Source organism: Ranitomeya imitator, chromosome 8 (genome assembly GCF_032444005.1).
Source record: "Ranitomeya imitator isolate aRanImi1 chromosome 8, aRanImi1.pri, whole genome shotgun sequence".
NCBI classification, from domain to species: Eukaryota; Metazoa; Chordata; class Amphibia; order Anura; family Dendrobatidae; genus Ranitomeya; species Ranitomeya imitator.
In genome coordinates, this window is record NC_091289.1 from 96,243,676 (window position 1) to 96,254,730 (window position 11,055).

At 44.7% G+C, this 11,055-nt stretch overlaps 1 protein-coding gene across 1 annotated transcript in view; it reads right to left on the reverse strand.

Moving 5' to 3' along the window:
- Window positions 1-8,169, reverse strand: part of MGST3 (microsomal glutathione S-transferase 3) — a 97,716-nt gene extending 89,547 nt beyond the window's left edge. The window contains exon 1 of the mRNA XM_069737190.1: window positions 7,970-8,169. The gene's annotated coding sequence lies outside the window, so the exon portion shown is untranslated. The remainder of the gene's footprint in view (window positions 1-7,969) is intronic.
- Window positions 8,170-11,055: the final 2,886 nt, after the last annotated feature.

Consider the following 11,055-nt stretch of genomic DNA (forward strand, 5'->3'; position numbering starts at 1 on the left):
TATCTCATAGTAAGCTCCGTTCTGCTCCCATATGTCTGTAGTAAGCTCCGTTCTGCTCCCATATCTCTGTAGTAAGTTCTGTTCTGCTCCCTTATCTCTGGAGTAAGATCAGTTCTGCTCCCATATCTCATAGTAAGCTCTGTTCTGCTCCCATATCTCTGTAGTAAGCTCTGTTCTGCTCCCATATCTCATAGTAAGCTCTGTTCTGCTCCCATATCTCTGTAGTAACCTCTGTTCTGCTCCCATATCTCTGTAGTAAGCTCTGTTCTGCTCACTTATCTCTGGAGTAAGATCAGTTCTGCTCCCATATCTCATAGTAAGCTCCGTTCTGCTCCCATATCTCTGTAGTAAGCTCCGTTCTGCTCCCATATCTCTGTAGTAAGCTCTGTTCTGCTCCCATATGTCTGTAGTAAGCTCGGTTCTGCTCCCATATCTCTGTAGTAAGCTCGGTTCTGCTCCCATATCTCTGTAGTAAGCTCTGTTCTGCTCCCATATCTCATAGTAAGCTCTGTTCTGCTCCCATATCTCATAGTAAGCTCTGTTCTGCTCCCATATCTCTGTAGTAAGCTCCGTTCTGCTCCCATATCTCTGTAGTAAGCTCTGTTCTGCTCCCTTATCTCTGGAGTAAGATCCGTTCTGCTCCCATATCTCTGTAGTAAGCTCCGTTCTGCTCCCATATCTCTGTTGTAAGCTCTGTCCTGCTCCCATATGTCTGTAGTAAGCTCCGTTCTGCTCCCATATCTCTGTAGTAAGCTCTGTTCTGCTCCCATATCTCTGTTGTAAGCTCTGTTCTGCTCCCATATGTCTGTGGTAAGCTCTGTTCTGCTCCCATATGTCTGTAGTAAGCTCCGTTCTGCTCCCATATCTCTGTAGTAAGCTCCGTTCTGCTCCCATATCTCTGTAGTAAGCTCTGTTCTGCTCCCTTATCTCTGGAGAAAGCTCAGTTCTGCTCCCATATCTATGCAGCAAGCTCAGTTCTGTTTCCATATCTCTGTACCAGCATGTTTTTAAAGCCTGTTATGTCTGCTGCTTTAATGCAATGGCCAGAGGTAAGCAGGAAAAAGGAGGGCCACCGCAACTGAAGGGCCACTGCCTTGTGATTGCCCCCCAGGCTGAAAAGTGCCAGCCAGCCCCTGGTGGCAACCTTGTGAAGACTTACAGAAAACGTTTGACCTCTGTCATTGCCAACAAAGGATATATTACAAAGTATTGAGATGAAATTTTGTTTCTGACCAAATACTTATTTTCCACCATAATATGCAAATAAAATGTTAAAAAAACAGACAATGTGATTTTCTGGATTTTTTTTTCTCAGTTTGTCTCCCATAGTTGAGGTCTACCTATGATGTAAATTACAGACGCCTCTCATCTTTTTAAGTGGTGGAACTTGCACTATTGCTGACTGACTAAATACTTTTTTGCCCCACTGTATATACAGGGGAGAGGTACTGTGCTGTGCGGAGTATGTATAGAGGGGAGTGGTACTGTGCAGTGTATATATACAGGGGAGAGGTACTGTGCGGTGTATATATACAGGACAGGAGGAGTACTGTGCGGAGTATATATAGAGGAGAGTGGTACTGTGCAGTGTATATATACAGGGGAGAGGTACTGTGCGGTGTATATATACAGGGGAGAGGTACTGTGCAGTGTATATATACAGGGGAGAGGTACTGTGTAGTGTATATATACAGGGGAGAGGTACTGTGCGGTGTATATATACAGGGGAGAGGTACTGTGCGGTGTATATATACAGGGGAGAGGTACTGTGCAGTGTATATATACAGGGGAGAGGTACTGTGCGGTGTATATATACAGGGGAGAGGTACTGTGCGGTGTATATATACAGGGGAGAGGTACCGTGCAGTGTATATATACAGGGGAGAGGTACTGTGCAGTGTATATATACAGGGGAGAGGTACTGTGCAGTGTATATATACAGGGGAGAGGTACTGTGCGGTGTATATATACAGGGGAGAGGTACCGTGCAGTGTATATATACAGGGGAGAGGTACTGTGCAGTGTATATATACAGGGGAGAGGTACTGTGCAGTGTATATATACAGGGGAGAGGTACTGTGCAGTGTATATTTACAGGGGAGAGGTACTGTGCGGTGTATATATACAGGGGAGAGGTACTGTGCAGTGTATATATACAGGGGAGAGGTACTGTGCGGTGTATATACTTCAACAGCCGCCCAGCCCAGGCCCCCAGCACCTGTCCTGTATATATATTATATACACTGTATCTATACAGGCTGGGCTGGGCGGCTGCTGTAGTATATATATATATATGTCAGCTGCAGCCGCCCAGCCCATGGCCGCCCCCCCAGGTCACCCAGACTGTCAGAATATACAGCGATATAGCATGGCACTCACTCAGGTGCCGGTAGCAGCTCCTCCAGTCCGGAATCTGCTTGTGCCTAATTAGTTCAGCACTGCACACAGCCAGGAAAGCAGAGCAGGAGAACTCTCCGCCCACAATGTCACGCTGGCTGTGTCCTTAACCCCTATGTGCCTGGCCCTGCACCGACTGAGAAGATGCTTGTGCCAGGCAGGGCAAATTGAAAGGGTAGAAAGGGTTAAAGCGGCCAGATGGATGTATGACTGCGTGAGTGGGCCCCCCTGTCTTGTCAGGGCCCCGGCACTTGCCCGGGTGTGTCGGGTGCTGACGCCGGCCCTGCATACTTACCTGGTCCCGGCGTCCTGCTCCTTCTCCCGCACAGCTGGTCTTCGGTGCCGCAGCCTCTTCCTCTATCAGCGGTCACCGTTACCGCTGATTAGAGAAATGAATATGCAGCTCCACCCCTATGGGAGTGGAGTCCATATTCATTTTTCTAATGAGCGGTCCCACGTGACCGCTGAAGAGGGGAAGAGCTGCAGCACCCGGAGACCGTGGGACAGCAGGGGGAGCGTCAGGATCGCTGGGACTAGGTAAGTATGCCTCAGCGCCCTCTCCCCCTCACCCGCCAACCCCACCGCTACCGTGACTTGAGTATAAGCCGAGAGGGGCACTTTCAGCCCAAGAATTTGGGCTGAAAATCTCGGCTTATACTCGAGTATATACGGTAATTCATATGCGGGTGCAGTAAAGTCACACTGACAGGTTCCAATAGAATAGATATATATACACACATAGAATACATATACAACCCCTGGCAAAAATTATGGAATCACCGGCCTTGGAGGTTGTTCATTCAGTTGCTTAACCCATTAGTGACAGAGCCAATTTGGTACTTAAAGGGAACCTGTCACCCCGAAAATCGCGGGTGAGGTAAGCCCACCGGCATCAGGGGCTTATCTACAGCATTCTGTAATGTTGTAGATAAGCCCCCGATGTTACCTGAAAGAGGAGAAAAAGACGTTAGATTATACTCACCCAGGGGCGGTCCCGCTGCTGGTCCGGTCGGATGGGTGTCTCTGGTCCGGTCGGATGGGCGTCTCTGGTCCGCTGCGGCGCCTCCCATCTTCATCCCAAGACGTCCTCTTCTGATCTTCAGCCACGGCTCCGGCGCCGTGTTGAGGGCAGACAAAGTACTGCAGTGCGCAGGCGCCGGGCCTCTGACCTTTCCGGCGCCTGAGGCCCAAGAGGGCAGAGCAAAGTACGCCTGCGCCGCAGCCGTGGCTGAAGATCAGAAGAGGACGTCTTGTAATGAAGATGGGAGGCACCGCAGCGGACCAGAGACGCCCATCCGACCTGACCAGCATCGGGACCGCCCCTGGGTGAGTATAATCTAACGTCTTTTTCTCCTCTTTAAGGTAACATCGGGGGCTTATCTACAGCATTACAGAATGCTGTAGATAAGCCCCTGATGCCGGTGGGCTTACCTCACCCGCGATTTTCGGGGTGACAGGTTCCCTTTAATGACCGAGCCAATTTTTACAATTCTGACCACTGTCACTTTATGGGGTTATAACTCTGGAACGCTTTAATGGATCCCGCTGATTCTGAGATTGTTTTTTCGTGATATATTGTACTTCATGTTAGTGGTAACATTTCTTTGATATTACTTGCGATTATTTATGAAAAAAGCGGAAATATGGCGAAAATTTTTAAAATTTTGCAATTTTCAAACTTTGTATTTTTATGCCCTTAAATCAGAGAGAGATGTCATGAACAATAGTTAATAAATAACATTTCCCACATGTCTACTTTACATCAGCACAATTTTGGAAACCAATTTTTTTTTTATTAGGGAGTTATAAGGGTTAAAAGTTGACCAGCAATTTCTCATTTTTACAACATCATTTTTTTTAAGGACCACGTCACATTTGAAGTCATTTTGAGGGGTCTATATGATAGAAAATAATCAAGTGTGACACCATTCTAAAAACTACACCCCTCAAGGTTCTCAAAACCACATTCAAGAAGTTTATTAACCCTTTACGTGCTTCACAGGAACTGAAACAGAAAAGTAAAAATGAACATTTAACTTTTCTTTGCAAACATTTTACTTCAGAACCAGCTTTTTTTATTTTCACAAGTGTAAAAACAGAAATCTACTATATAAAGCTGAATGTGTGTGTGTGTGTGTGTGTGTGTGTGTGTGTGTGTGTGTGTGTGTGTGTGTGTGTGTGTGTGTGTGTGTGTGTGTGTGTGTGTGTGTGTGTGTGTGTGTGTGTGTGTGTGTGTATGTCCGGGATTGGCATCTGCACCGTCGCAGCTACAGCCACAAAATTTTGCACAGTCACACGTCTGGACCCTGAGAGCGTCATAGGCTACGTTGTGAGGTGAAATTTTAACCCTGCGCTTTCCAATTCACCAAACAATTTTGCCCCTATCTACATAATGGGGAAAAAAGTGAAAGGAAAAGTGTTGGAGGTGTCGCAGCTACAGAAACAAAATTTTGCACAGCCACACGTCTGGACTCTGAGAGCGTCATAGGCTACGTTGTGAGGTGAAATTTTAACCCTGCGCTTTCCAATTCACCAAACAATTTTGCCCCTAACTACATAATGGGGAAAAAAGTGAAAGGAAAAGTGTTGGAGGCGTCACAGCTACAGAAACAAAATTTTGCACAGTCACACGTCTGGACCCTGAGAGCGTCATAGGCTATGTTGTGAGGTGAAATTTTAACTCCGCGCTTTCCAATTCACTAAACTATTTTTCCCCTATCTACATAATGGGGAAAAGTGAAAGGAAAAGTGTTGGAGGCAAATTGACAGCTGCCAGATGTGAACAAGGGGGACTTAAAGAGTGAGAGCGATGGCGCCAAAGAGTATATACCGTACAGTTGCTAAGGTAGGACCCTGACATGGGATACTCACCACACGGGGATATGAACACACACACAAAATACGCCACACACTACCACGTGCTTGAACACATATACCACCCTCAGCACACATTTCACCACACATACGCCAACCTCGCCACATAAAAGTCGAAACACAAAAGTCGCCGCTCAAAACTCACCACGCGCAAAACTCGCCACATGCAAAAAATAGGCTCACGCAAAACTCGCCACAAGTGCAAAACTCACCTCATGCAAAACTCGCCACACGCAAAACTTGCACATGCGGAAAAATTGCCATATGCACAAAATTTGCAACACATGCAAAAGTTGCCTCACACAAAACTTGCACATACTCAAAAGGCACCAGACATAAAACTCACCACGCGCAAAACTTGCTGCACACAACTTGCTACACTAACCTGTCACATGCAACTCGACACACAAAAAGTTGCTACACGCATGTTGCCACACAAAACTCATCTCACAAAATTCGCTACATGCATGTCGCCACACACAACTCAACACACACAACTTGACAAACGAAACTCGCCCTAAAACACACACAAGTCTGGTATTAGCCTTCAAAAATAAAATTCTGATTAATAAGCAGACAAACTACAAGAGCAACAAATGTACCATATAGGAAATACGGCAGCTGTCAGTCACATGACCTGTCTATTATGTGTATGTGTGAGCTAATATATACTGCCAGGGGGAGGGCTTCCTGTTGGCTGGGGATTTATCAGGCTGCCAATTTATCTTACAAATACTGAGGTAAAAATACTGAGCAAATAACGTGTTAACGAGGTCTAATACAGGAGATCACACAGGTATATACTATATACAGGGGAGATGACACACAGATATATACTATATACAGGAGAGATGACACACAGGTATATACTATATAAAGGAGGAGATGACATACAGGTACATACTATATACAGGAGGAGATGACATACAGGTATATACTATATACAGGAGGAGATGACACACAGGTATATACTATATACAGGAGCAGATTACCTACAGGTATATACTATATACAGGAGGAGATGACATACAGGTATATGCTATATATAGAAGATGACATACAGGTATATACTATATACAGGAGGAGATGACACACAGATATATACTATATACAGGGGAGATGACACACAGGTATATACTATATACAGGAGGAGATGACATACAGGTATATACTATATATAGAAGGAGATGACATACAGGTATATACTGTATATAGGAGGAGATGACATACAGGTATATACTATATATAGGAGGAGATGACATACAGGTATATACTATATATAGGAGGAGATGACATACAGGTATATACTATATACAGGGGAGATGACACACAGCAGGTATATACTATATACAGGGGAGATGACATACAGGTATATACTATATACAGGAGATGACATACAGGTGTATACTATATATAAGGGAGATGACAAACATGTATATACTGAGGTGAAAATGAGAGGTGTGAGGTGAAAATTAAAAGGTGTGAGTGCAAAATGAGAGGAGTGAGGGAAAATAGTGTAGTGATCGGAAAATGACAGATGTGAGGTCGAAATGACAAGTGTTAGGCGGGAATGAGAGGAGTGAGGGAGAAAATGAGAGGTGTGAGGGAGAAAATGAGAGATGTGAGGGGGAAAATTAAAGATGTGATTGGGAAAATGAGAGGCGTGATGGGAAAATTAGAGAAGTGACGTGCTATAACTAACCACAGATATTTACTATGCCCAGGCAACGCCGGGCTCTTCAGCTAGTTAAACCATAAATTTTATAAAATGTGTTAGATAAATCACCTGCACTTATGGAGTAAAGGTACCTTCACGCTAAACGATGCTGCAGCGATCCAGACAATGATCCGGATCGCTGCAGCGTCGCTGTTTGGTCGCTGGAGAGCTGTCACACAGACAGCTCTCCAGCGACCAATGATGCCGGTAACCAGGGTAAACATCGGGTTACTAAGCGCAGGGCCGCGCTTAGTAACCCGATGTTTACCCTGGTTACCATCCTAAAAGTAAAAAAACAAACACTTCATACTTACCTTCCGCTGTCTGTCCCTGGCGCTCTGCTTCTCTGTACTGGCTGTGAGCACAGCGGCCGGAATGCACAGCGGTGACGTCACCGCTCTGCTTTCCGGCCGCTGTGCTCACAGTGAGTGCAGGAAAGCACAGCGCCGGAGGACAGACAGCGGAAGGTAAGTATGAAGTGTTTGTTTTTTTTACTTTTAGGATGGTAACCAAGGTAAACATCGGGTTACTAAGCGCGGCCCTGCGCTTTGTAACCCGATGTTTACCCTGGTTACCAGCGAAGACATCGCTGAATCGGCGTCACACATGCCGATTCAGCGATGTCAGCGGGAGAACCAGCGACCAAATAAAGTTCTGGCCTTCTAGCCCCGACCAACGACATCACAGCAGGATTCTGATCGCTGCTGCGTGTCAAACTGAACGATATCGCTAGCCAGGACGCTGCAACGTCACGGATCGCTAGCGATATCGTTTAGTGTGAAGGTACCTTAAGGTAAATTGGATAGTAGGTGCACTACGGCTCCACTTAAAATACAAAGACCCAAAACAAGATGCTATCTGATAGCAAAATAAAATGGCCTGGCTGTGCCTAAAAACTAGCAGGATGATGACCAGTCCACTGTGTGTAAATAGTACACAAATAATATTAAAATGCTGATTGGCAAGCACACATACACTTACTGCCTGCAGTGATGAGGATAACTGGATTGTTCAGTGGATGTCCGTATTCCTTCAGAAATGGATGTGTCGGGCTGCACCGTAAGTCTGCGGAGAAGTGTCAGGACGGGCTATCTTCCAGAAAGGTCTCTGCTTGCTGGGCGGCTGGCAGGGACAAAAACCGCCAACTCCTAGCGTGCCCCGGCCGGAAGCAACACCGGAGCAGTAGCGGTGTGTGGAGGGGGCGTGGCCAAAAAACATGACGTCACAAAGTGGGCGGGCGTGTAACAGGGCAACCAATCCGACGCGTTTCGAAGGAAACACTCCTTCTTCGTCAGGGCTGGAGTTCCCTGTAAGACCCGTCCTTATATGTCCTGCGCCCCCTTGTTAAGACCTGCCTCTGTAGCTCACCGAGGATTGTATTAGTGCACTTGTTTGAGCCACAATCTATGCTGCAGCATGTAATCAGCATACACAGCAGGGCACAGTTATATCAGGTGGATAGCAAGCAGAGTTATACATAGGTCTAAGCCCTAAAGTTACTATGCAGTATAAATGTCCGGAACATGATTCCCTTCACAAAGTTCGTGCGTGGCCATATATTGCTATAAAAACCAAACTAGGGCAGACAGGAGAAAAAGGGGAAGAGGGGGTAGGGAAGGGTTATAGGGAATAAATGGGTAGGGGTTAATGCATAACAAATACTATTATTACTTAATTCTATTTATTTTTATTCAACTGAAAACACACACATAAAAAACCAGGTGGATATGCGCCTGGTTACATACTAAGATATAATTAATTAAAATTATTAATAGGGGAATGAATTTAAAAAATAAGAAAAATTGTTAAATACTTTTGATATTTTAATGAATACACACGTAACCTTACATCATTCATAGCGTTTGACAAAACCATCTAGGAATCCTAAATGTAGGTCTAAAACCGTGTATGTGTGGGTCAATAAAATAGGCCACCTTGCGCTCCAATGAAATTATGTGTAAAAATGTATAAAAAATGGTGTAATTAAAATGCATACAGCTCTAGTTCTTGATTAAGGCCTTTAGGGGCCAAACTGTCCAATGTAAAGATCCACTTAGATTCAACCCTAGACATTATTTTTCAGAAATCCCCTCCCCTGGGGTTTTGTCAAACTGTTTGGATCCCACAAAAAAGGATATTTGCACAGGAGCGGTTATGCTGCTCCAAAAAGTGGCGCGATAATGGATGGCCTTTGAAACCTTTTTGGATATTGTCCAGATGTTCTTTAATTCTAACTCTTAAGGGCCTTTTGGTTCGGCCCACATATATTTTATTGCACGGACATGTCAGTGTATAGATCACTCCAGCTGTTTCACAGGAGATCCTGTTCTTAATATGAAAACTCCTGGTACCACTTGAGTCCAAAAATGTGGTTTGAGTACATCTTTTACAGGATGTCCGTATACAACATGGACAATGTCCACATGATGTGAATCCCATAGAACGATGGTCTGCTGTTGTTGCGGGCGCACCTTTTCTTACCATAACCTATTTCGTTGTTGGCGCTAGGAGGAGGCCCAGATTTTGCACCTTCGTATAGATAAATCTGGGATTCTCAGATAAAAGACCCCCAATAACCTTATCACCTTGTAAGATGCGCCAATGTTTTCTTACTATCCTTGTAAATTTTCTATACCCTGAATGAAATTGCATTACTATAGGTAGATTGGTAATTTGTTGATGTATATCTTGAGGGGGGTTGTTATTGGTCTCTTTATGGACCAACCTCTCCCTGGGTACTTGACTCACTAGCTGTCTAGCTGTGTTCAGAGATTGTGGGTTATACCCTTTGGCTACAAATTGCTTTGTGATGTGTGTTGTTTCATCAATGTAGTCCTCCAAATCTGTGCAGTTCCTCCTGATACGGGTATATTGGCCCTTAGGGATGTTGGTGAGCCAGACTGGGAGGTGACAGCTTGTGATGTGTATAAAGGGTATAACCCACAATCTCTGAACACAGCTAGACAGCTAGTGAGTCAAGTACCCAGGGAGAGGTTGGTCCATAAAGAGGCCAATAACAACCCCCCTCAAGATATACATCAACAAATTACCAATCTACCTATAGTAACGCAATTTCATTCAGGGTATAGAAAATTTACAAGGTTAGTAAGAAAACATTGGCGCATCTTACAAGGTGATAAGGTTATTGGGGGTCTTTTATCTGAGAATCCCAGATTTATCTATACGAAGGCGCAAAATCTGGGCCTCCTCCTAGCGCCAACAACGAAACCGGTTATGGTAAGAAAAGGTGCGCCCGCAACAACAGCAGACCATCGTTCTATGGGATTCACATCATGTGGACATTGTCCATGTTGTGTACGGACATCCCATAAATGATGTACTCAAACCACATTTTTGGACTCAAGTGGTACCTGGAGTTTTCATATTAAGAACAGGATCTCCTGTGAAACAGCTGGAGTGATCTATACACTGACATGTCCGTGCAATAAAATATATGTGGGCCGAACCAAAAGGCCCTTAAGAGTTAGAATTAAAGAACATCTGGACAATATCCAAAAAGGTTTCAAAGGCCATCCATTATCGCGCCACTTTTTGGAGCAGCATAACCGCTCCTGTGCAAATATCCTTTTTTGTGGGATCCAAACAGTTCGACAAAACCCCAGGGGAGGGGATTTCTTAAAAATAATGTCTAGGGTTGAATCTAAGTGGATCTTTACATTGGACTGTTTGGCCCCTAAAGGCCTTAATCAAGAACTAGAGCTGTATGCGTTTTAATTACACAATTTTTTATACATTTTTACACATCATTTCATTGGAGCGCAAGGTGGCCTATTTTATTGACCCACACATACACGGTTTTAGACCTACATTTAGGATTCCTAGATGGTTTTGTCAAACGCTATGAATGATGTAAGGTTACGTGTGTATTCATTAAAATATCAAAAGTAGACTTCCGGGAGGCGGAGCCTGATGATGACCGCTTTTTAACAAGAGCTCCTGGACCGTGGACGCTTTTATAGCGCATTAGCGTCATATTTTATTACACAGAGGCCAGGATAAGGGCCAGACAAGGGTCATCAAACACTGACCCAGCTCTCCGGACTTCC